At 42.9% G+C, this 24,471-nt stretch overlaps 1 long non-coding RNA gene across 2 annotated transcripts in view; it reads left to right on the plus strand.

Annotated features, from left to right (window-relative positions):
- The window catches only part of LOC110399467, an 81,616-nt gene that overhangs the window by 22,350 nt on the left and 34,795 nt on the right, over positions 1-24,471 (plus strand). Inside the window, exon 3 of one of the 2 annotated variants that reach the window (XR_002439219.1) lies at positions 9,115-9,478. The exons of the other annotated variant lie outside the window; for it this stretch is intronic. This is a non-coding gene — a long non-coding RNA (uncharacterized LOC110399467). Of the gene's footprint in view, positions 1-9,114; positions 9,479-24,471 lie in introns of those variants that run through there. 2 annotated transcript variants of the gene reach the window in all.

Here is a 24,471-nt window from a genome sequence, read left to right on the forward strand (position 1 = left end):
TGATTGGGAGATTTAAGTTGTTTGTTTTTTTTTTTCTTACCTGAAAAAGCCTGAAGGTTAATGCAGTAACAAAGCAGTACGCTTATTATTTGGAGTAGATAACAAATAGTTCCCTGCCTGCTGGTGCAGAGCTTTAAAACTCTTCAGTGAAAGGGAAGTGATAAAAAGGTATTGTGTAGGAAAGCAGTTTGAACAGTAGAGGTCTGAGTGGTTCACCTTAACTGGGATTTCTAAGTTTTCCGGTTTTTTATATCCCAGTTTCTTAAATAAACAAGGGACAGGCACTTGTGGTATCAGCCTGTATGTCAACCTGTCAATCCTGCTCTTCTCAGGAATCAGTTGGCTGGCTTCAGCTAAACCTTGTAAAGGAAGAGAGGATTTAAAAAAAAAAAGTTGAAGTTCCTTTAAGTACTGTGAAAATCAGAGGCTGTGCAGAGGACACAGCCTTAAGTGGGCTGAAAAGACTGTAAGCTGAAGTGTAACTTGTCCATTGTGGTCTTATCAGCATGTGCATAGCAAACACAGCATGTGCTGTCTCTTGTTCACAGAATCACAGAATTGTAGTAGTTGGAAGGAACCTCTAGAGATTGAGTACAACTCCCTGCTAAAGCAGATTCACTACAGCAGGTTGCACAGGAATGTGTCCAGACAGGTCTAGACTATCTCAAAAAAAGACTCTACAACCTCCATGGACAGCTTGTTTCAGTGCTTCCATCATTCTGACAGCAAAGTTCTTCCTTGTGTTTGTATGGAACTATCTGTGTTCCTCTTTGTGCTTGTTGGCCTTGTTCTAGTGCTGCATGCCACTGAAAAGTCTGCCCCCATCAATTTGACTACCGCACTTCAGATATTTATAGACAGTGATGAGATCCTCTCTCAGCCTTCTCTTCTCCTGGCTGAACAGTTCGAGATGTTTCAGCCTTTCCTTGTACAGGAGATGTTCCAGACCTTTAATCGTCTTTGTCGCCCTTTGCTGGTCTCTCTCTAGGAGTTCCCTGTCTTTTTGAACTGGGAGCCCAGAACTGGAGACAATATTCCAGATGTGGCCTCACCAGGGCAGAGTAGAGGAAGAATCACCTCCCTTGATCTACTGGCCACATTCTTTTTAATGCACTCCAGGATACCATTGGCTTTCTTGGCCATAAGGGCACACTGCTGGCTCATTGGCTTATGGCCAACCTGTCGTCCTCCAGAACACCCAGGTCCTTCTCTAGAGAGGACCTTTCCAGGAGGTCAGCCCCTAACCTTTACCGATGCGTGTGGTTATTTCTCCCCAGGTGCAAGAATCTACACTTGCTCTTTTTTAACCTCATTAGGTTTCTCTCTGCCCAACTTACTCTCCAGTCTGTCCAGGTCTTGCTGAATGGCAGCACAGCCTTCTGGTGTGTTGACTACTCCTCCCAGCTTTGTATCATCACCAAACTTGCCAAAGGTGGACTCTATCTCTTCATTCAGATCATTGATGATGATGTTGAATAAGGCCAGACTCAATACCAACCCCTGAACAACACAGTAGCAGTAGTTACAGTCCTCCAACTAGACTCTGTGCCGCTGATCATAACACTCTGAGCTCTACCAGTTAGCCAGTTCTCAGTTCACCTTGTTGCCTGCTCATTCTTCTTAAGCTTCATTGTAAGGGTGCTGTGGGAGACAGTGTCAAACACTGCTGAAGTCAAGGTACACAATCTCCACTGCTCTACCCCCAGATCTACACAGCTGGAGATGACATAGTGTCCTGCCATCTTTTTGTGATTTCATGCTTTTAGGGATGCGCTAATCTTGAGCCCGGAGAAAGATATGTTTTAGTGTTGACCGGCTCTCTTGGGCCCCGTTACCTTCCAATGCTCTTGCCCATAGAATACTTTCAAGTAAGTCCTTGAAGAGGTCAAAGTTAGCTCTCCTGAAGTCCAGGGTAGAAATCCTACTTATTGCTTTGCTTCTTCCATACAAGATCTTGAACTCTACCATCTCATGATCACTGCATCGCAGACTGCCCCCAACCTCACATCCCCAGTCAGTCCTTCCCTGTTAGAAAGAACAAAGTTCAGCAGCTCACCTTTCCTCTTTGGCTCCTCCACCAACTGCATCAGATAATTGTTTTCAATGCACTGCAGGAATCTCCTGGACCACATGTGCTGGGCCCAGTTGCTCATACAACAAATATTAGGATGATTGAAGTCCCCCATAAGAACTAGTGCTTGGGATCACAAGGTTATTTCCAGCTGTTTGTAATAGGCCTCATCAGCTTCCTCCTCTTGATCCAGGTGGCCTGTAGTACACATCCAGAACAGTATCACCCATATTAGCTTGCCACTTAATTCTCAACCACATGCTCACTACTGGTTCATCATTCATCCCTACGTGGAGCTCAATACATTCTAGTTGTGCTCTCACATAAAGAGCAATTCTACCACCTTGCCTCACCAGCCTGTCTTTCCTAAAAAGAACATAGCCATCCATGACAGCATTCCAGTCATGTGAGCTGTCTTACCGTGTCTCTGTGATCACAATGAGATCATGGCCCTCTGACCACACACAGATCTCTAGTTCTTCCTGTTTGTTTCCTATGCCGTGTGCATTGGTATACAGGCACTTCAAGGAAGCAGAGGGTGCAGATATCCCTAGAAAACTGCAAGAAGCTTTCCTTCCTAGCCCATCTGTTCTGAAGAGCTTATAGCCATCCACTGCACCATGCCAGTTGTGAGGGCGATCTCATTGTGTTTCAGTAACGGTAACTAATTCATAGTTTGCCTGCTGTGCAATGGCTTCTGGCTCCTCCCATTTGTTGCCAGTGCTGTATGCACTGATGTAGATGCACTTCAGCTGAGCTATTGGTCTCATCTCTGACCCTGGCATGCTCCTCTAAGGCTCATCTCTGGCAGTCCTGGTTTAATCCCCTTCACCCTTCATACTCAGCAGTAAGCCCTCTAAACAAGTCCAGCCAGCTCTTGGGGTAGAATCCTTTTACCCCTTTGAAATGAGTGGGACCCACCTGTAGTCATTAGGCCAGATGCCAAGTAAACTGTGCCATGGTTGAAAAAGTCAAAATTCTTGTGGTGGCACCAGTCGCTTAGCCACATGTTTATCAGGTGGGTTTTCCTGGTCCTCTGAGCTTTGGTGAGGTGATTGGGGATGCTGCACATGTGTGCACGGAGGCAGAGAAGTTTCTGTTTAGGATCCAGTGATACTCACGTGACTAAATAGTCTTTGACAGAATCATATATATGCATTTTCATGAGTTATACAGCTTCTCTCATCTGATGGAGAGATGATGCAGCCCAGAAGAAAATTTGGATGGCTCTTAGCAGCTCCAGATGTTCTACACATAGTTTCAGTGTTGGGTTGTGAGGTTGTTTGAGATGTCTCCTCCAGCAACTCTAGATGCTGTCAAGTTTTAGGTTTTGGTAGAGGTTATCTAATTCTTGATTAGTCCATTAGACCACTCTGCCTGAACTGTCACCACAGGTGGTGCTTTCAATCTGCTTATCTTATCAAATGGTTCTTGACACTCTTGCAACTTTCACATTTTAAATTATTCCCTAATCTTGGAAGGTTAATTAAAGTTTGAATTTTAACACTGTAGACAACTAGGCTTAATTTATGCTAACTGCTATAGGGAGACAACGCGGGTAAAGCACACCCAGAGGAGAGATGAGAGAATATCTGGAACAGCCCTGTTGTGGGGGCTGTGTGGGATCTGAGACACAAATGTGTAAGAAATGAGAATGGTTTTGTTCTGTTGCTTGCAAACATCTTGTTAACTTTAGTGTTGAGAGTGCACCCACACCACTAGTGTGTGCCTGCAACCTTAAATTCACCTTAGCAACGTTCTTCTGCGCTCATGTGCATTAGTTATTTATTACTTCTAGAGCACTGTGGATGCCCAGGGGATTTCAGTAGCATAGGGATATGATTACACTCAATAATAAAATAATATGCAGTAATAAATCTGTCATTTAGGCTAGGAAATATTGACTGTTTATAAAATTACCTGTAGTACAGACTAAATTATTTTAGTAGTATTAAAATTTCCAATTGCCAGTTTCATGGAGATGCAAATACTTTCTCTGCAGTGCAGGAGGTCATGGATGGATGGAATAAAGGAAAAGGACTGGCGGGTGACTGCAAAGCAAAGCCTGAAGCTTTCACAGGATATCAGAGGAACCCCAGTGGCTATGTAGCAGAGATAAAACATTAGTCCTGGTAGGGAAAGTAACCATGATACTGATCTCTTCTTTTTAGTTGCATCATCAGCTTACGAGTGAAGGCAAAACTGGGCAAACTCCTCCCTGGTATCCTTGCATAAGGAGCATTCTTACTGGTGAAGAAGCTGGAGGGTCTACGGAGGGTTTAATGGCAGGATGTCATCTACCTGGACTTGTGCAAAGTGTTTAGCACTGATCTGCATAACATCCTGGTTGCCAAATTGGAGAAAAATGAATCTGATGGATGGACCTCTTGGTGCAGAAGGAATTGGCTGGATGGTCACTCTGAGAGATACGATGAATAGTTCAGTGTCCAGGTGGAGACTGATGATGAGTGATGTTCCTCAGGGATTGGTGCTGAGACCACTGCTATTTAACATCTTTGTAGGTGATATAGACAAGGAGTTTGAGTGCAGACTTAGCAAGTTTGCAGATGACACTAAGCTGGGTGGTGCAGTCAACATGCTACAGGGAAGAGATGCCATCCAGAGGGACCTGAGAAGGCTGAAGAGGTGGGCCCATGCCAACCTCATGAAGTTCAAGAAGGCCAAGAGCAAGGTCCTGCACCTGGATTGGGGCAATCCTAAGCACAGATACAGGCTGGGCAGACAATGACTTGAGAGCAGCTGTGAGGAGTGGATTTGAGGGTGTCAGTTGATGAAAGACTCAGCATGAGCTGGCAGTGTGTGTTTGCAGCCCAGAAGGCCAACTGTATCCTGGGCTGCATCAAGAGAAGGAAAACCAGCAGGTCAAGGGAGGTGATCCTGCCCCTCTACTCTGCTCTTGCAAGACCCCACCTGGAGTACTGTGTTCAGTTCTGAGGGCCCCAACACAAGAAGGACATGGAGCTGTTGGAGTGGGTCCAGAGGAGGGCCACAAAGATGATGAGAGACCTTGAGCACCTCCCCTGTGGGGACAGTCTGAGAGAGCTGGGGCTCTTCAGCCTGGAGAAGAGAAGGCTCCAGGAAACCTTATAGTGGCCTTCCTGTACCTGAAGGGGGCCTACAGGAAAGCTGGGGAGGGACTTGTAGCAACAGGATGAGGGGAAGTGGCTTTAAACAGGAAGAGGGTAGATTTAAACTAGATATGAGGAAGAAATGCTTTACTGTGAGAGTGGTGAGATGCTGCAACAGGTTGCCTAGCGAGGTTGTGAATGCTGCCCCTGGTGGTGTTCCACACCATGCTGGATGGGGCTTTGAGCAACCTGGTCTAGAGGGAGGAGTCCCTGCCTATAGTGGGGGGCGGGAACTAGATGATCTTTAGCTCCCTTCCAATCCAAACTGTTCTATGATTCTGTATATATTTCTAGGTCTTCTCTGATCTCCACAGATTTCCTTCGCTGACTTTACTAGCAGTGTGGGAATGGAGAATGTAAAGCTTTCGAGTCTCTAGTAGTTTAGAACCAAGACTTGTAAGGAGATAATATATGAGGGTAAAGTAAATGAGTGAACCAGAGCAGCAGTGTGGGAGAGGATGGGAAATGATGTGGTTGAGAAGTGGGTAAGAGAAGAGGGCACTGAAGGTTCTTGTTGGGCTACATGCTGCTTTCTGGTTCTCAGGGCTGGTGGTGCCAGAGAAGGGGCAGGAATGTGGAAGCCCAATTGACTTTCCCGGTGCCAACAGGTGGAAAATCATCTAGGCTGAAAATAGGTGGAGGAGGGCACTAGTGATTTCTCAATGGGACAACTATAGGGGAAGCTAAGCTACAGGTAGTCATAAAGCATATATATTGCTGTCAAAGCTTAAGGGGAGTGCTCAAAATGTGAGAAGGAGGTTTGGTCTGAAAAAGTCTCTAGCTCTGTTTAGGACTAAGAAAAATGGAACGCGAGCTATAAGGAAAGTGAGATTCAAGGTTGTGGAGAGAACTGGCAAAACTATCTCCTCAGTGTCTCAAAACAAGAATCTGGAAAACAGTGAAGTAGGAGTAGTGAGATGCTCTCATGCATGAAAACAATGATAATTTAGTTGGCATTACAGAAAATTGATGGAGTAACACATGTGACTAGAATACCAATAAAGGAAAATATCATCAACAGTATGTGTGGGGGGGAGAGTGAGCTAAGGCAGAAGAAAATTGTTGTATTACAATGGATCAAAAAGGTGATGCAAATTTTTTCTCTGAGACAGATTTATCTCTGGTGTAGAACTTCTGACCTAAGATACTTATATGAATCAGACCCATTATATTTCAAGAGGAAAAAGCTAGGTCTTAAAAAGAAATGTTTATCATTTTGAGGAACAAAAAAACAAAAACTCATTAAGAACCTTTCTTTTTTAAGTGGTTCTGTAAGTGCGATCTCACAGTTACAGCATGATGAACAGAGGACCGGTATGGTTTTAGCAAATACAGGGCAAAAATTTATCTTCCTTGAAGCAGTGAGCTGTGGCTCAACCAAGCTGGGCAGGACAAACTTCAGCTCTTCCTACATATACTGATCTGGGAGATAAGTATCAAGACATTTGCTTGTCTCCTTGTTTGTCTCCAGCAAACTATATGAGCCTGGTCCAATCACTGCAGCTGTTCTTATTAACTGGATGTTTCAAATAATGCTCATCAGCTTTGAGTGCTGTGAGGATTCATTAGCAAATATTTTGAAAGTGCTTTGAGATTCTGCAGTGATCATTATTAGATGGGCATGCTGGAACTTAACCTGACCTCTTCAAATAGGCTACGTATTCTAGGATTAATTTCCATGTCCAGCCAGCTTGGACTCCAAATCACTGAAGGATTTAAGACCAAAGCAATGCTACCGATCTTAATACAGAATGGTCTATGCACCAAGTAGATGCGAAACAATGGGTTCCTTCAAACATTAGAACTTGCAAACATTTGGCAAGACAATCTTGTCTTTTCCTTTGGTTAATATTTTGAACTCCAGAAACTTGGCCATAACTGTATTCTAAAGGGAAGGCACTAGTTACTGTGAATGCTGAAATTTCATTATGTGAACCAGATCCTACTGCAGAGGAAGAAAGCTGAGAATGTTAGAAGTGTTCATCTATCACACTACATCCACCTGAACAACAGCAGTTGAACAGCTAGTGTGTGTTAAAAACAACAACAACAAAAAAAAACAACCTGATTAAAACAGGCAAGGAAGGAGATGCTCAGATTTTGAAGAGCTGCACAGTGGAGAGGAATAGCTACCACCCACTTCTCCCTTGGTCCCACTAGCTTGAAGACAGGACATCAGTTAGTTTATAACATAAGCTGAAGGGAAGTCAAAATAATTGACTTAATGGACTGAAAAAATAACTGTTCTTGAAGGTCTTTTATGATATCTCAAGTGGACAGGGTAACAGTTGTCATCAGAACTTTAGAGAGAACTGCTGCTTGTGTAGATTTCTTTTTTTTTTTTTATGGTCTGATCTTTCAGCCTTCAAGGGCTTAAAAAAGACTAGAAATATTCCTCCATCTAACTCACTTCTATCAGAGCATCATCACAGTAAGACTGGCTTACTAGAGTAAAGCACAGAGCTTTTATTTTCATTAGTACCCTGAGAGCCAAAAATTACTGTGGAGGTGTGCAAAAGCACAGAAATGAAAGGCACTCAACTTCACTGATGGGTCTCAACCTATGTTTCAACTGCTGGTCAAAGTAAACCTCTTTAGACATACCTACTAGACAAGCTACTGAATTTGGTTTGGATTTATTGAGAAATAAATTGCTATTTTTGGAACCATGACATTATATATTCTGGTTTACTCATGCTGGAGTATGTTGAAATTAAATGAGGCAAAGAAACAAGCCATGTCATGAATATCAGTTGCCTCTTCAGAGAAACAATGAAGTTTTGGTACTAAAATGTGGTAAAAATAAATAAGGAAGTTTTATGAAGTGGTCACACATACTGTTTAAAAAAAAGTTCAGAACTCTAAAAAGCCAGATCACACCATTAGTCAGGAAATGGAAAAGCTTTCAAGTATGTAAGAAGCACAGCAAGTTTTTGTCTTTTACTGAAACATTTATGTTGCTGAGGGAAAGCACTGCTCGCAAAGAAATACTTCAGAGTGCTCTTCTTTTTGCAATTCTTTTGCAAGAGATAAAAGTAAAACTGAAGTCATAGACCTGTGAGCAGGTGGTCAATTGGAGGAATGGAAGATTGGAGAGAGGCAGCTTCTGTTGTAGACTGAAAGCAGGCGTTGAAATTTACTTATGCAAACAGCATCCATGTAACCCAAGTATCCATTTCTCAAGAGTATGTGAGATTCCTATGTATCTTGCCATACCCAAATGAACAACTTAATCTATTTCATGTTGTCCATCCTGTCTATAGCAAATGATGTATCTGGAAACATTTCTGCCTGGACTTCCAGTTTAGTTCATTATGGAGGGGAAGCCAACCCCCTAACTTGAAATGGGTTGTTGGATGTGGTAGTTTCTATCTACTCTTGCAGCTCTTGTAGCTCTACAAAGGATACTAAAATTTTGCAAATCAATTATGGAGTAGATAGAAGGGAATGCAAACCTGTCCTTTAGTATGAGCCAAAAGATGGGGCACAGAGAGGATGAGAAAGTATTAAAAACAGTCTCATAAGCCCAAGGGCTAACAATATCAAGACAACTTAAAATACAAGGTAGATTAAAAAATCTATTTGGCTGAAGGGAGGGTGAATAAAGGAATTGTATAGAAAATGAACAAGCAGGGAGATAGAACTGAACAGATAACCACAAGTGCACACCTCAAAGCAGGGAGGAGAGGAAAAATCAAATCGCACTTGCTTGGGGGTGAGGGGATGTGGGGGGGGAAGAAACAAGAGAAGGTCTTATCGAAACATCCAGAGAGTAACTATCTGAGTTTTCAAATAAGTGAAAGAGAGGGGAAGATGGAAGACTGACGGATATTTTCAAATGCTCTTTTTGCTCAATTTTCTTTCCTCCTAATCACATAATTAATCCTCTGGCAGGGTTACTTTTCAATATGATGGACTGTATACACACTCCTCAGTCCCCCACCTCATGAACACCACCGGAGAGCACTTTATGGCATGGCACCTCCCATGAAAATGCTCTATCCAAGCCACAGAGAATCTGCTGGTTTGGGAGAGGGTAGCTCGCAGAAGGGAAAACGTCCATGAGGATGAACCTGACATCTACAAGTAACCCTTGTGCCAATCCTGTGGTTTCTGCTGTTCCTCCAGGGCCTAAGAAGACCTTAAATGATCTGCAGGGCTTCTGTGCAGATTCCTTTCTTTTGTAAGCAAAAGGAGGGCAAGAGGATTAGGCACTGTCTCTCTCAATTAAGAATAAAGAGAACTCCAGTTTGGAGCATTTTCCACTGTATTTGTCCCCTCCTTTCTTTTTTTCCAAACGGAAACAGCAAGTGAGCTTTTAACTCCCCTTGCTGAACAAATGTCTTAAGAATATCCTTCCAAATTTCATTGCCTGACCTCAGTGAGACAATTCAGGTGAGCCTGGTGGCATTAGCTCGCTGAATCAGTCTTAGCTAGATGATAAAAGTGAGTGCAGGAGATCTGTTGTGCTTCGATTTCAGAGAGGCAGCTGAGATAATGCTTCATAATAGAAAGAAACGAGATGAATTTCTAGCTGATAAAATGTGTCGTCAGAGGGATTAGGCATGGCTTGGTAGATGAGAAAAAGAAAGAAATTAATGGGTTAAAGAAGAATAAGATATTTTTACAAATGGATCAGAAGAAAAAAGTAGCAGTAGGGAGAAAGTAGGTCTATTAGAAAATGAGGATGGGAAAAAAAATTAATGATGGCTTAAAGATATCTGAAGCTGTGGATTTATTTCCATCTTCCACAAAAACATCTTCAGTATGATTTAAAAAAAAAAAGTGTTAAAATTAAAAAGGACAAGCTGTAAATTGCTTTTAAAGAGCAGGCGTGGGAAGCATGCAACAATGTGTTATAGGTCAGTTCTGGGCAGGATGCTTTGGCCTTTCAGGACCCATTCGTCCCTTGTCTGGCCCAGCTTGGATCATCAAGATGTCTCTATAAAAAGGCTCATAATAGAACTGGCAGGTGACCACAGGAGATGGTCCATTTTTGCAGGAAGCATGGATCCTAAGAGATTCAAGAGGAGGAAGAAGTAGTTGGGAGCAGTGGCAGAATGGTTTTGGCTACAATGATAGCAGAATGACTGGCTAAGATGAATGACAGGGTGAATGCTGTGTTGTAGAACTAAGTTCATCAGCAAATTCATTCAAGATTAGAGGGACTAATCAGCTGACCAACACACCTGTACAGGTGCCCATATGTGTGTACTAGGATACATAAAGCAAGTTTTTTTTACTTTGCTGCAATATTGGCAATTATGTCTGAAAAAGTAGGGAGATGTTAGTAGAAATTAAAAGCCTTAAAGTAAGTGGGTGATGTCAAGAAAAGTGACCCTCAGTAAACATATTTTCAATCTAATTTCCGTCCTCAACAGAATGATAGAATATTTGGAAAATCACCAAAAAGCTCATGGATAATGGAACTGTAAGCAATAGGCAGTCCAAGTTTACAGAAAAAGCCATTGACAATGCAAGTGCTTTTTGTATTGGAAGAATGAAAATTTGGAAGACAAAGGACAGATAAAACATATATGGGCTCTAGCAAAATATTTGATAGCTTTATATTCTGTGTTACCCCAAGAGAATTTAGAGAATGGTATTGGAAAGGAGAGTAAAAGCTGTATTTGGGAGACTGAAACGAAGACTCTTTTAAACTGACAGCCCACATAGCTTCAAGGGAGCTATCCTTTTGCTGGCCTGTCAATAGCTTCAGGGAATTCTCTTCTCTCTGCCCAAGGTAAAAAGGGAAAACTTGGAGCTCAACTCCTCAGATCTCCAATGCTAACTGAAAATTTTCTTCCTCTTCTGAATTTTCCTGAAAAAGTATAACCATAAGATCACTAAAGTTGTCTTAAAGTCTATCTTCCCTAATGTTCCAATGTGGCTTTTACTGTGCTTCTCCAGAGCAGGCTCATACAGCAAGTGCTCGATGAGGCTGAGCCTGTAGGGGGATTTTGGATGTGCCTGTGAGTTTTGAAAATGTTTTGACTTTATTTTGTAATCTGGACATGTAACCTCAGACGTTCCATGTAAACATGGTTGACTGTGGCCACGTTGGTTTGCAGAAAGTGCATCTGGCACTGAGGTTGGGACAGGAGCACTATTGAACACAGAGAACTAAAAACAGTTATCTCCTTTCTCTCTGCCTGCCTGGGCAGGAATGTTTTTCAGTTGACCTTGTCTTAATAAATAATGCACTATTACACACAAATTCTATCTATCATCTTAATTTGTCTCTCTTCACCTCCCCCCCACCCCCAACATTTGCTCTCTATACTCTCTAGAGGCTCTAGAGCCTTTGCTGTAAATGAAAATAAAAGGAGGCAAAACAAATTCAGCTGAAAGACTGAAGTTGCATTTTATCTGCAGGCTGCCTGCCTGCTGTCCAGATACGTTGTTGTTCTGTCCCCAAGGGACAGAATAAATCTTTTCAGTAACAGAAAAGTCTAGAACTGTTGGAGTCTGGAAAAGCTATAAGGCCCTCAGCAGGAAGGTGGAGCTTGGTCCTGTGAAAGCACCCTGAGCTTGGAAAACCTCTCAGAGGCCCAGACTTGCATGAACACCCCGACGGACAGCTGCAGGGAGCTGCTGAAAGGTAGGCTTGCTGGTATTTGTTTCTTGAGGCCTAAGGTCCAACAAGAAGGAGGAAAATGGAGGGTTTGCCCTCTTCTTGGTTCTGGCCATGCAGGTGGTTTTGGCCCTTCCGCTGGCCTCCAGGAACATCAAAATGGAGGCCAGTTATCTTTCTAATGGATAACAGCTCATTAATAATGTTTCACAGTAAAACAGTTCAGGAAGAATAATTTGCGCTGGGGAAAAACACTGTTCTGCTGTACTGTCAGTCTGAGGACAGTCTGAACACAGTGTCCAGCATTTCCATGAGCATCCCAAAAGACCTCAAGCACCTGATGAAACATCCTAGAACCTCAGCTGCTCATCTACAAAATGAAGTTAAATGCAACAGGTGCTCAGTATTTTTGTCTTTAATGGCCTGGGAGTGTGTGCTTGGCACAACAGGCCTGTGAGCGCCGATGAATAATTACACAGAAACATTCAAGCAAAAGTAGGTTAGGGATGGCGTGAAAGAATTTATGGTGGTTACAGAGCACTAGATAAAACTTGATCTATGGAAATATAAATACCCTTCAGACAAGATAGCTTAGCTCTCCCAGGGCAGAGGAAATGAATGCTAATATTTGCAACTTGCAGCCATCTCTTTTTCCTCTTTGTGAAAGAACTAAGGTACTGCTGTCAGTGCTGTCAGCAACTTGGTCACTTGAGTCTTAGTTGTTCCCCAAAGCCAGAAGGCATTTTTAAATACCTTTATATTCTGCTTTAGCCCAGAAAAATGTTGTAACTGGGGAAGAAATCATCCATGACTTAGATGGGAGTAGTACTGAAAACGTATGTGTGTAGCAAGAGCTGTTAAAAAAAATCTTCAGAAGGAAATTATCATCCATTCAGGAAATGCTGGATTGCTGGAGCTGAGATGCTCTACAGTGAAGTGTGGGCTTTGCCAAAGCTTGCAAAGGCAGCACAGATATGCTGTCCGGGTGCTATCTTTCCAGGCCCAGCTGAACTCAGACTCTCAAGTCTTTGTAGGTAGATTTCTCTTGACAATCTGCTTTGACAGGTCACCCACCACTCAAACAAGAGTTCATTCAGGAAGCTCTTCTCTGCAAATCGAGCAGCTCCTCTTAACCTCCTGGGCAGATAGGTAGAACCAAGGAACCAAGCACTTAGGAGAAAATGTGGAATGTCCTAAAACAGCCTTCAAAATATTGAATGTTGTGTGTTTTTGTCCTTTCTCAGCTTGAACAAGGTAGATTTTATCCCAAATAACAAAAAAGCTCACTGTTCTTTTGGGGAGTGGGTAGGAAGAGCTGTCTTATTTTCTGGCTGGCGTTAGCCATGTTCTCTGTTTGGTCATTTACTGTCAATTTATGCCTTTTGTTGAAGTATGCACATGTAAAACATTACCAGGATAAAACATCTCCCTGTTTGCACCAGTGGGAATGTTAACTATCTCCTTGGCCCTGGTGTCAATATTTATGCCATGGGCAATCAGTCCACTCAAATGCCACTTCCACTGATGGCCAACCATCTTTTTGGAAGGGGATTATTGGTAAAAGAGTTCTTGGAGATGCTTGGAGTGAAGCACAGGAGGCGGTGGGGGAAATACGGGAAAACAAACCCTTCATTAACTGCGTTCCTATTGGAACCCCAATGCAAAATATCCTCTATGTGCCTGGTATTGTTGGGGTTGCGTGATGCGACATCCAACCCATGGAAGAGTTGCTTAGCAACTGTGTCCTGCCCTGAGGCTGCCTGCAGCTGTCTGTGATGTTCTGCTTTGATGATGGAAATTCTTCCATCTTGTGTTCTGGGGGCTCTGCATGTATCCCGTTGGGTATATGTTGTGTGCATAGATTTTTCTATCAAACTTGTCTGATCTTAGATCTAGACTAGATGCCAGACTCACCTGCTCTTGCATTTTGAATTCATCTTGCTAATTAAGGGTGAGGGTTGTTTTTCTGTGTCCTAGCTTGAACAAGAAACTTGTACTGTTGAACGCAAGTGATCTGGCTGATTAAACTCATTCTTTCCCCTCTCTTGTGGGAACTGCTTTTGCATGTGCTCTTGGGGTGATGTTCGTGTTAGAAGGCTAATCAAAACGGCCCAAACAAGAGGAGAGTCTTGCACCCTCAGATACCTAAAGCAATTTTAAAAAAATTAGTGGACCTCTCAGCATGAGTTGTTTAAACTCAATGTGAAGAGTGAGTTATTGCCGTAACACTTGTATCAGTAAACACATTTTAGTTTGCTTCAGGGCTGAAGGCGCAGAGCAATGGGCAGTTAAGCAAACAGCTGAACTGGTCAAAGACTGGTGTTCACTGCTTCCATTACTCCCCTCTGTTTCAGTCTAGATGGTCTGGTTTACCATAAATTTAATGTAACAAATCCTAAAGCTGCTGGAAAGGACTGGGCAGTAACCTCTGGGGGAGGGCAGTTCACTGCAGGATCACCTTTCCTTCATTTACCACATACAGCAGAATATCCTCTCAGCAGTCTTAATCTTATATTTAGGCAGCTGCTGTGATTCAGTTAGTGTGGTAACTCATTGAGCCTCAGCTACAAATACTTTGGAATATGGTACCCATATTCCTTTGGTACCTAAGTTACTTAAGAGTCATTCAGAACAAAATAACTCAGAATAAGTGCTGAGTTGGCAAAGTCTATGGACACAACTGAAAAAAGCCATGTTTCCCTTGTGCGGTACTGCTGCCGACAGCTCCTTGGGGAGGCAGCAAGCAAAGGGGCTGAAGATCGGAGCAGAAAATTGAAGTAGACAACTCTAGCTGTGTTCAGGTGAGGAGTCGTTTGCTTCCTGTGGTGCTTTCTCAAGATCACTGTCAGAGTCACCACAGGAAGAATTCCTCCTGTGTTCCTGTTGTCTCAGGGGATCTGCTTGATAGGCACAGTGTATTTGCTTGCAAGCACTTTAAATAATTTCCAGAGCTTTAAGCCCCATGGGGGGGCCTAATCCTAAACTGAAGCAGCTCAGTGAGACAGGTCAGACCCCTAGAGATAGTCTATTAGATAAACAAGTTCACCTTACGGGGCTGGGGATGTCTGAAGCAACTTAATGGAGTAGTGGTGTTATTTGTAAACACGTTCTAAGATGGTTTGTCTACACTATGTTATTACCATAATCATTACTTTTTACCACTGCTCTACAAGCTTTGCCTAACAGCTCTTGTTTATGCATCCTGAAGCTTTGTCTGCTTCAAGAAATTGTGAAATAGCAGAAACAGTCATGGAGAGTCAAGCAACTTGTGCTGCATCCAGAAGGTTTGTGGCAGAACATACGGGTGCTATTATCCATATTCAAACTCACTTCCTGGGGCTGCACCACCTCTCTGAATGAGCCTTTCTTCTAAAAGGATAGAAATCTCTTGGTCCACGACACTTCTGAAATGTGGCTCTTTGCCATTCAGTAAATTAAAGTATTACTTTTTTTTTCTTGCTTTCATGTATGTTGTCTGATTTACCTCCAGAGTCCTTCTTGTTCCTTCTGCTTTTATGTGAGGGTTAATGGTATGGATAACAAAAGCAGTGTGCAAAGCAGTTCCATTCAAATAAGATTATCACACCGATCTTAGGTTTCTTACAAAGAGGAAGAGTTCGGAAACAACTGTGATAAAGGCATTATGGAAGGCATTCTGGTTCTCGTGTTCTCTTCTAGTAGTACTTGAAATCTGTATTTCCCTCATGAAGGGACCCCCATCACAGGGGCCCAAGTCCAGGTCTACCCACAATGTGGAGGAACTCTGTATGGTACACATGCTATTGCAAGGTCTAAGTGTAATTAGTCATTATCAATAACAAAATAAAGAGACTTTTTCAAAGTTTAATCCATCCTAGTTGTCAACATCACTACTTCTAGGCCATACAAAATAAACAGTGGTCTTCAGTCCTGGCAAAGCAAGCTCGTGAGAGGATGAACAATGAGTGAAGCATGAGGCATGTGGGGGGAAAAGTGATTGAATTTCAAAGAGAGAAGGATGCTATGCAATATAAGAAAAGTTGCCCCTTCCTATAAACTACTTTTGTTATTCCAAATGATATAGTTGGAAACAGACTGCAGGGCTTTAGGTACAACGGCCAAAGACCTAATGTGGTCTTTGCTGGAGACCATGGGAAAGTGACCAATACAACCTCTTCAGACTGTACTCTTTTCTCCAACTTCATTCCAGGCTTCTCACATGCCAATTTCCATAGGTGAATGTTGAAGGTTTAGAATAGGATGTCCCCATCTGCTACATTTTGCATGGGGAAACATCCCTCTGATGTGGGCTGTTGGGAATTGTTCTATGTAGAGCCATGGTGGCGAAGACGCTAGAACTACTCAGCTGTAGAGCAGGAGTGGTGGACGTAGTTTGTGGACTGTCAGCTGGAGACACTTGAGTCACTACAATTCACTGGTTTGTTGATAGAGAATCCTCTCTTGGGAGAGGGTAACTGATCACTAGCAACTCTGCTCCTTAGCCCAACTTCTCAGTATCAATACTTCCAGGTGTTCAGGATATCATATGGATGAAACTGTTAAGTTTGTCCAGACATTGTAACTACATGGAGCACTGGAAAGTAAAGGGAAATGAACGCTGTGCAGCAGACGTGGGGGGAAAACCTACTCATACTTTATGCCAGCCATCCAGAGGAGGGACCTTGTTGTTATTCCTTGCAGCAGGCTCCAGCTACTCAGTTGTCTGAATGTGTATATAAAGCAGTATTATAAATCTGTGGTGCTACATACACGTTTTCATTCCTATTACACTATATACATATTTTATTATGTTTATCATTAATATTCAGCATGAGGTATTAGCAGAAGTCAGAAGCAGTCAGTTCTGCTATGGTTCCTCTGATGAGCTCTCAAAAGAGGTTTCCAAAAGCTCAAACCTCTTCATTTCTGCCTTGCCTCATATGAGCTCCCTCTAATGCTCATGAGAATGCGCTGCATTTCCTCATCCATCCCTGCTCCATTAGCCTGAGATAGTCAGAAGCAAATGCACAACCTTTTGGCATAGGCCCAGGCTTTGCCTAGCAGGATGAAAAATGACTGTGATTATAATTAGTGTTGGTTTTGGTCTTTTGGTTGCAAAACTGGGAGTTGGCCCCCTCAGCCTTTTCCTCTTAATAATAATTAATTATTAATTACCTCAACAGAAGAGGAGGGAAAGGAGAATTACTGGTACTGTGTGGAATAGATATGATGGGAAGACTTAGAAAATTGTCTGATGGGAAGCTAAGACTCTGGAGTCTGATTTGAGGAAATATTTGACTGGTTTATTACTTCATCTTAAACAGGCTCTGAAGCCCACTGGAGAAAGGATTTCTCCCTCTTTCTTTACCCGTCATGTGCAAGCACATGCTGGAGATACGTATTTGCTCCTTCTGCCTGACCTCAGCACTGCTCCTGAGGCAGATGAGTGCTAAAAGGGCCTCCTGGTTAGTAAGACGAGCAAAAAGGCCTCTGTGTGTCACACAGGTCACCATGGAAGAAATTCTGTCTGAGACAATGAAGCTACCTGAGGGCTTTGACTCTTCCCTGCCAAACTGTAGAATATTTCCAAAGGCAGCATGTAGGATGAGACTTACCTAAACAAAGAACCATGTGAAGGGGAGAGAAAAAAAGTGAAATTAGGTCATTTCCAAAGATAAAATATGACTGTAGTTGTTTTCAAAGTTCTTATCTGACTGAAGTAGCTGAGTTTGGGGCTGAGATAGGTATTGCCCATTGGAAATCACCCTTGTAATGATCATTCTGGTCCTTCAATAACAGGCTGTTTCTTTTTTTTTTCTTGTGAGAACCTCCTTTTTTTCCCTCTCATTTTGTGGCCTCCCTGTGGTTCTCAGTGCTGTTGATCAAGGCAGTCTTCTTTGGGTGTTCTTTTTACCTCCTGGCGTGAATTGTGCTTCACCAGCTGCTGCTCTTCCACTGCTGTGTGAGTCCTTGCCTATTTCCTTTTCTTCCTGACACATCTCATCATTACCACTGCTCTGGTTTCCTCTGCCAGTGCTAGCTCTGGAGCTGGTGTTATCGCTCCTGTGTGAGTGACACTCAGCTCTCGCATCTCCTTTAGCTTAGCCTTTCGTTTTTCTTGTTTGTTCTCCTGGACTCTACCAGATCTCAGCTCCTCTGTAGCTTCCTGCCTCTGAAAGCTTCAAACAAGGTACTGTCTATGCCCAGGTGAAACGTTCTTCCTTGAATGTTGAGCACTGATGTTGTGTTCTTGGTTACGTTTCTTGAGCAAATCTTTATTTCTCAACGTCTCTGTTTTCCAAGGTGTAAAATACAGGTGATGTTGATCTGCAAACTGTCAAATAAGTGTGTGAGGGACAACTGTTGGTCTATTTCTAACACCACCTTTTACTGAGATGTTGCGCTGAGATTATCACTTCTTTATCCATGTCTCTTCTGTTTGGTTCATGCGTTAGCATCCCAGACACACGCAAGTTGATTTTTCACATCCACTCCTTTGTTAAAATCCATCATCATCTGATTGTCACTGACCTGTTCACAGCTATCCCTTACGATATTATTCCCAAAGCCATGCTGCGTACAGCACCAGCGCTCAGAGGTGCTGCAGGTTGAGGGAAGGCTGATTAGTGCTGAGGAGTGGTAATTCCCCTGTGAGGAGTCTAGATCAGAGTTGCTTTCCTGATTACCTTCAGCTTGCTGAGAAAACCTGTGACATGGCTGTAACTGTCTCAGTGTCAATCAATGACCCATGTCTTTTTCCTGTCCTTTATTTCTGCTCCCTTCCCCCCTCCTTTACTGTCGTGCTTGTCCCCGGACACATCCTGACTGCTCCCCTCTGCATTCCCTACTACCACTACTTCCTGCTCCATCCCTGTTCCTTCTGTCTCCTCTCAGGCCGTTCCTACCTTGTTTCTGTCTCCCTGTAGTCAGAAACTCATCTCTGTGCTGTGCATGCCATCCTGTAGCTGGCTATGCAGACCTTTATCTGTTTTTATGCTTCTCTGTAAGGACGTGCAGGATTTTGTGTGAAGGATGATGCACAGAAATGAATTGTTCTGTGTAGCTTTCCGTTATGTGAACTTACTGTGCTAGAAGAGCTGTTTGGCTGCTTTAATATCGTCTTCCCTTTACCACTTGATGGTGCTCTTAGACATAGCAATTCTTTATTATGCTGCAAGAAGGGCCAGTACAGCTGGTGTCTCCAAAACTGGCCACTAAATCTGATGGATTTGAGTAACCCAGATCTCTGACCTAATCCAAAACTAAGTTCAAACCAATCTCTAAAGCAGAAGCCACTTTTTGAACAGAATTGGAAATAGCATCCTAAATTCTAACCTGTTAGAGGTAAAAGCCTGGTTTCTTCTTTTTCTATTTCTTTTTTCCTCATCTGGCTGCTTTCCCTGTATTCAGTCAATTGCTGCTATTTCTTGGGAGTTTCTCGCCTTCCAGATTTTGCCTCCTCCATGCTGCTTTCACCTATACTCTTCCCCTAATGCTTCTTGCTCATCTTCCATACTCATCTTCCTGCTTGTATTAGCTTTTCTCCACCTTCTCTTCTTCCACTCTACTCCTTTGGAGTTCATAATCTTAGCCATAGAACCAAGTCCCAGTCAAAGATAACAGACTCTATGTAATTTTTTTTTCCCTCTGAGATTGTCAGATCTTGCCTCTTTCTGCTCCTGCTACATTCACACTGCATTTGAAACAAACAAACAACAGCAACAACTAAACAACCAACATCTGAACAACTCCAAACTCATCCTCTTATCTCCATCCTTCTTCCTTCCATGAACGACTTCCTAGTGGTATTGTTGGGGGAAAACCATGTCCCACAGCTTACCAGAGGAGTCTTAGTACAGAAAGCCTCGGAACTTCCCTAGGCATTTGCCAGTGCCATGGAGAGAAACACATGAGCTGCAGTGAAGAAATTCTCCCAAGCAGATTCACAGTGATTCAGGTGCAGAGTTCATGCTCGTGGGCATATTTTCTCAGAAGCAGAGTATTCAGTAGCTTTGGCTGCTACTGTAAGGCGTGATGATCACCAGTGCCTTTGTAGCTTGAGTTAAATTGCATTCTTAATTCAAAGTAAATGGTTAAACTCTTACTAAATGACAGCAGGCTGCTGTCCAAACCAGAGTCCATACAATCATTCTAGACACTCGGCAAAGTAAAATTTGGTGGACTCTGAAAAAAATAGGGAAGGTGTATCTATATTTGAAAGAAAGAAACTTCAACACAAATATAGACAAAGAAGGGAGCTGAAGCACAGCCTGTTTAAGCAGCTGGTAGCCTGACCCTAAGGAAAAGCTTAGAGTTTGATGCTATAAGAAAAGAAACTCTCTAGCTTGTTTGATTTCTCCTGCATGGAAGAAAATAAGACTCAATGTATTCTTTGCAAATAAGATATCATAAAATGAAGACTTTCCATTTCTTCCCATGGAGTAACCCATAAGACCATGAATTTTTGGTTAGCTGAAATGGGGGTAAAAGGGAAAATGATGCTACGAATTTTTAAAAGAGTCAGAGCTTGAAAAAATGTGTTTTATCTGTGAATCTTAAAGCACAGTATAAAGAAAGATTGTTTTCTCCTCCTCGTTTTATGGAGACAAAGAATGGACTGAGATCACATACCGAGGTGAGTATTTTGACGAGGGACCTCTCATAACTCATGGAAATTGAATTCTTAACTCCCTGTCCTGCCTACAGCTGTGTACCATACTGCCTGATGCACTGTTAGCTGTCCAAAACCACATGAGGAAAGGGTTATCTGCTGGTTAAAGGTGATGACTCTTGGCTCCTGTTCTGAGCACTGATACCACTGTGTGATCTTGAACAAGTCGTTTGGATTTTGTCATTTGCAGTGATGTAGTTGGTGGTTCTGCCATAAGATGTGAGCCCATGCATCAGCTCCCAAACCCTCCTCTGAGAGAACACCAGAACCATGCCTAGAATTGGAATATTTCTCCTGTGAGACATGCTTTCTGCTGGAAAGCATCATGAAGGCGATTGGGCTAGTGAGTCAGACTTGCCACGTACAAGGCAGCATTACAGTCTGCCAATCTGGTTCCCTGTGGCTAATTTTTCTGTAGTAGAAGCTTCCAACTTACGATGCCCCCATAGCCCTGGAATGCAAGCAACAGCCTCTTACTGGGATGTGGTGTTGTGATTGAACCCATGTGAGTGAGACCAGAACCAGTCCCTTGGTACTTAAGAAATGGTTGTAATAATAGACTTAGTCGGGCATTCTGATGGTTAGTGAAGGACTGTAATATATTTTGAAACCTGCAAATGACAGTGGGAAATCATAATGATCATATTCCTTTTTAGTTCTTCTGTATATGGATCTTGGAGTACCTCATTAATGTTATTAAACTCCAGAATTCTTTGTGAGGGCATTAAGTAATTCAATGAACCTATGATCATAGGAATAATTTTTGGTTGTCTTTACACTGTACATCACAGTGACTTCTATCTTCATTGCAGCTCTAGAGATATAACCTAGGTCCTCCTCTTCCAAAAGAGCAGTCACCTGCCACTTAAGGAAAAAGTAGCATCTCCATTAATGATGATCATGGACTATGCATTGCAATTAGCAAATACAGCTTCTAACCAATAGACAGGATGCTGATGGTTTGTCTGTACAGCCAGAGTAGCTTAGCAGTCTCCCATATTCACTGGTATCATTTCCCATGCAGCGCTTGGAGGGAACATGGTTTGCCTTACCTCAGAAGAAGATCTGTGGGAGGCTTTCCTATTTTGAATAGGGTCAAGGATTCTGAACTTGGCTTCTCTTGAGTAAGGAAAAAAAATATATTTTTCAGACATGACCTTTCAGGTTATGCTTGCTGTTAATGCGTTATAGCACACTTAGGTACTTACATCAGGGGTCTTGAATTCCCTTCTGGAAGCACTTCTTCCTTCTCTCCAGCAACAAAATCACATGAATTCCAGATTTTGGTCCTCTGAATCATGTTTGTTATATGCTCTGTTAGGACTATGTGACCACATCCCTAATTGGCATGGAAAGTCACTTCAGTCAGACTGCCCTCATCCTAAACCCTGCTTTCCCTCAGCTTAGATCTCATTTCTTCAGAGCTCCTTGGGAGCCAACCAAACCTCTGCACAGGGATGTCTTCAAAAGGACATCACCAAATGATATCAACTCCATGATTGTGAGCGTAGTGTAGGCTCTGCTGTCTGCTCATCAGCCTAAGTATAGTTATATTTGTCATGTGCTGTCAGGAGAACAGTGGAATAAAGGTAAATTGAGAGCATATTTCTTCCACTCCCTTTCTGCTTCTGCCATGGATGGGAACATCTATGTGTTCAAGTGCAATCAGAAAAAATAGATTTGAACTGGTTGGCTCTAGACTGGCAACTATCGCTTCTGTGTGTGCGGCACCAGCCATGAGATAATGCTTTAGTGTCTGGAGGCTGGCTCCTGCTGGGCAGCTGCAGCAACAGGAGGGATGTGTGGCTGTGTGCACTTGAACATGTCAGTCTCACCACAGTGTACAATGCTGACATTTAAATAATCATGCCAGGATGTTAAGTGGAACACCTTGCTTGGGTGACACTAGTAATTCTCTTTACAAGGCTGTTCTTCACTACTCTCTAGAGAGTCACACAAATGTTTATTTCTGCATCTGTTGCACTCGTCAGTCACAACTGCTTGAAAGAATATGCATATTTATGCAATATATATGTGCATATGTAGCATATATATAATTCTGACATGGAGTTGTTGAAGCAGGTCCAGAGGAGGACCGTGAAGATGGTCAGAGGGCTGGAGCACCTCCTCTACAAGGACAGGCTGAGAGAGATGGGGCACTTCAGCCTGGAGAAGACCAGATTTAGATTAGGAAGAAATTCTTTACTGTAAGGGTGGGGAGATGCTGGAACAGGTTGCCTGGAGAGATGGTGGATGCCCCTCCCTGAAGGTGTTCGAGACCATGCTGGGTGGGGCTTTGAGCAACCTGGTCTAGAGGGAGGTATCCCTGCTATAGGCAGGGGGGTTGGAACTAGATGATCTTAAAGGCCCCTTCCAACCCAAACCATTCTATGATTCTGTGATAATAGAGCCTTATCAAATAGACAGTTGTGTCTGTGATGAGATAGTAGTTCTGTAGAGGTGCAGAGTGAATGCTAACAGCCTCCAGTATGACTGGAGTTTCCTCACCACTTCAGGCCTTAAAAACGTTTTTGCTTGATTTCAGGAAAAGTCCTATACATCTCCAGCACAGCAGTTGCACTGTACAGCACTAGAGTAACAGGGAAGGTAGGAGGATTTTTTTTCTCTCATTTTGCTGTATTCCTGTGCAAATGATGACTGGAAGGCTAGGAATGGACTGTTTCAGATATGAGGTCTCTTCTGGGCTGGTGAGATTGATGTATATGTGCTCAGATGTGTTCTGAATGGGAAGGCAGAATTGCTGCTCATCTTGCTGTGATCACTGCCTGGCTCAGAGCACCCCTCGCACCCCCCAGGGCTTCCTGCTGAGGGGGCCACAGCTGAAGAGATGAGCAGGAACAGGGCAGGACAGAATGAGTAGGGAGCCCTAAACCACCAAGAGAGCTGGCGTATAATCCCAGCTCTTCCACTGGTGTGCTGTTAGGGCCTGAGCAAATTACCTTTTTTCCCACCGTGCCTCAGTTTCCCGGTTAATTAAATGGGGATAATAATACACCTCTTGCAGAAGCAACATAGTTATAGATCAGACGATATCTTTAAAGTGCAGTAAGATCCACAGATAAAAGGTGCTGCGGAAGAGCATTGTTAAAAGTCCACAGTGAAACCTCACAAAACCCCCTGAACTGAGACCTCTTGTCAACCTGGATATTTTCCCTGCACCTTTGAAGATGAAACTCCTCCGCTTACACTAGTTTGCTCCAATTCAGTAGATTTTAAGAGGCCACAGGGGGACCTGTTAGAGTTAAAATGGATTGAAAATGTCTTTGAGCCTCTAGAATAATGAGTATTTCCCTTTCTTTACGTTTTTGGATCCAGATGAGATGCCGTTCAGTGGCTGTCATTCTGCCAACATACGCTTTTCCATTGCATTGAAGCCTGAACTCCTAGGGTCAGGTATTTGCAAGCAGATGAATGTTTTTTGGAAGTACATTAAGTAAAAGAAACTCAAGTAGGAAATTTTAATTACTTTTAAACTCTAAGCTACATCTTGTTCTCCCCATTATAAACCATTTTGATTCTGCCTTACGCAGATGCTGGCTATTCCTATTATCTGCATTAAGGTGATGATCTTCTTAGTGTCTGGGCACATTTCATGATTATTATTATTTCATATCTCAGCAGTGCCAAAAAGAGAGGAGAGGACATTAAGATGCTAGACTGAAGCCTGATTCCCAGGCCTGGCGCTGACTTTCAGTGCGAACTTTGGCATGCTGCTATGAGGCCTGTCTCTGTGCTTCATTTTCTCATCTCTGAAATGACATTTCCCTGCTTTATGGGGTCAGTGGATTCACTGGCACAAGTTGGGTCTTAAAAATACTATATAGAGGGAAGGGCTGTGATTCATATCCAGTTATGCTAGATGCTGTACAGGTATCTGTGAGGGGATGTCCCCTGTCCTGCAGGGCTTGCAGATGAATGTGACCTACTAAGGAAGAAAGGAGAAAAAAATAAACTATCTTTGCCCTGCAAGAATTGAGTTACAGCACCCACAGTGTAATAGGATGGA

The sequence above is a fragment of the Numida meleagris genome, chromosome 1 (genome assembly GCF_002078875.1).
Source record: "Numida meleagris isolate 19003 breed g44 Domestic line chromosome 1, NumMel1.0, whole genome shotgun sequence".
Taxonomy (NCBI): domain Eukaryota; kingdom Metazoa; phylum Chordata; class Aves; order Galliformes; family Numididae; genus Numida; species Numida meleagris.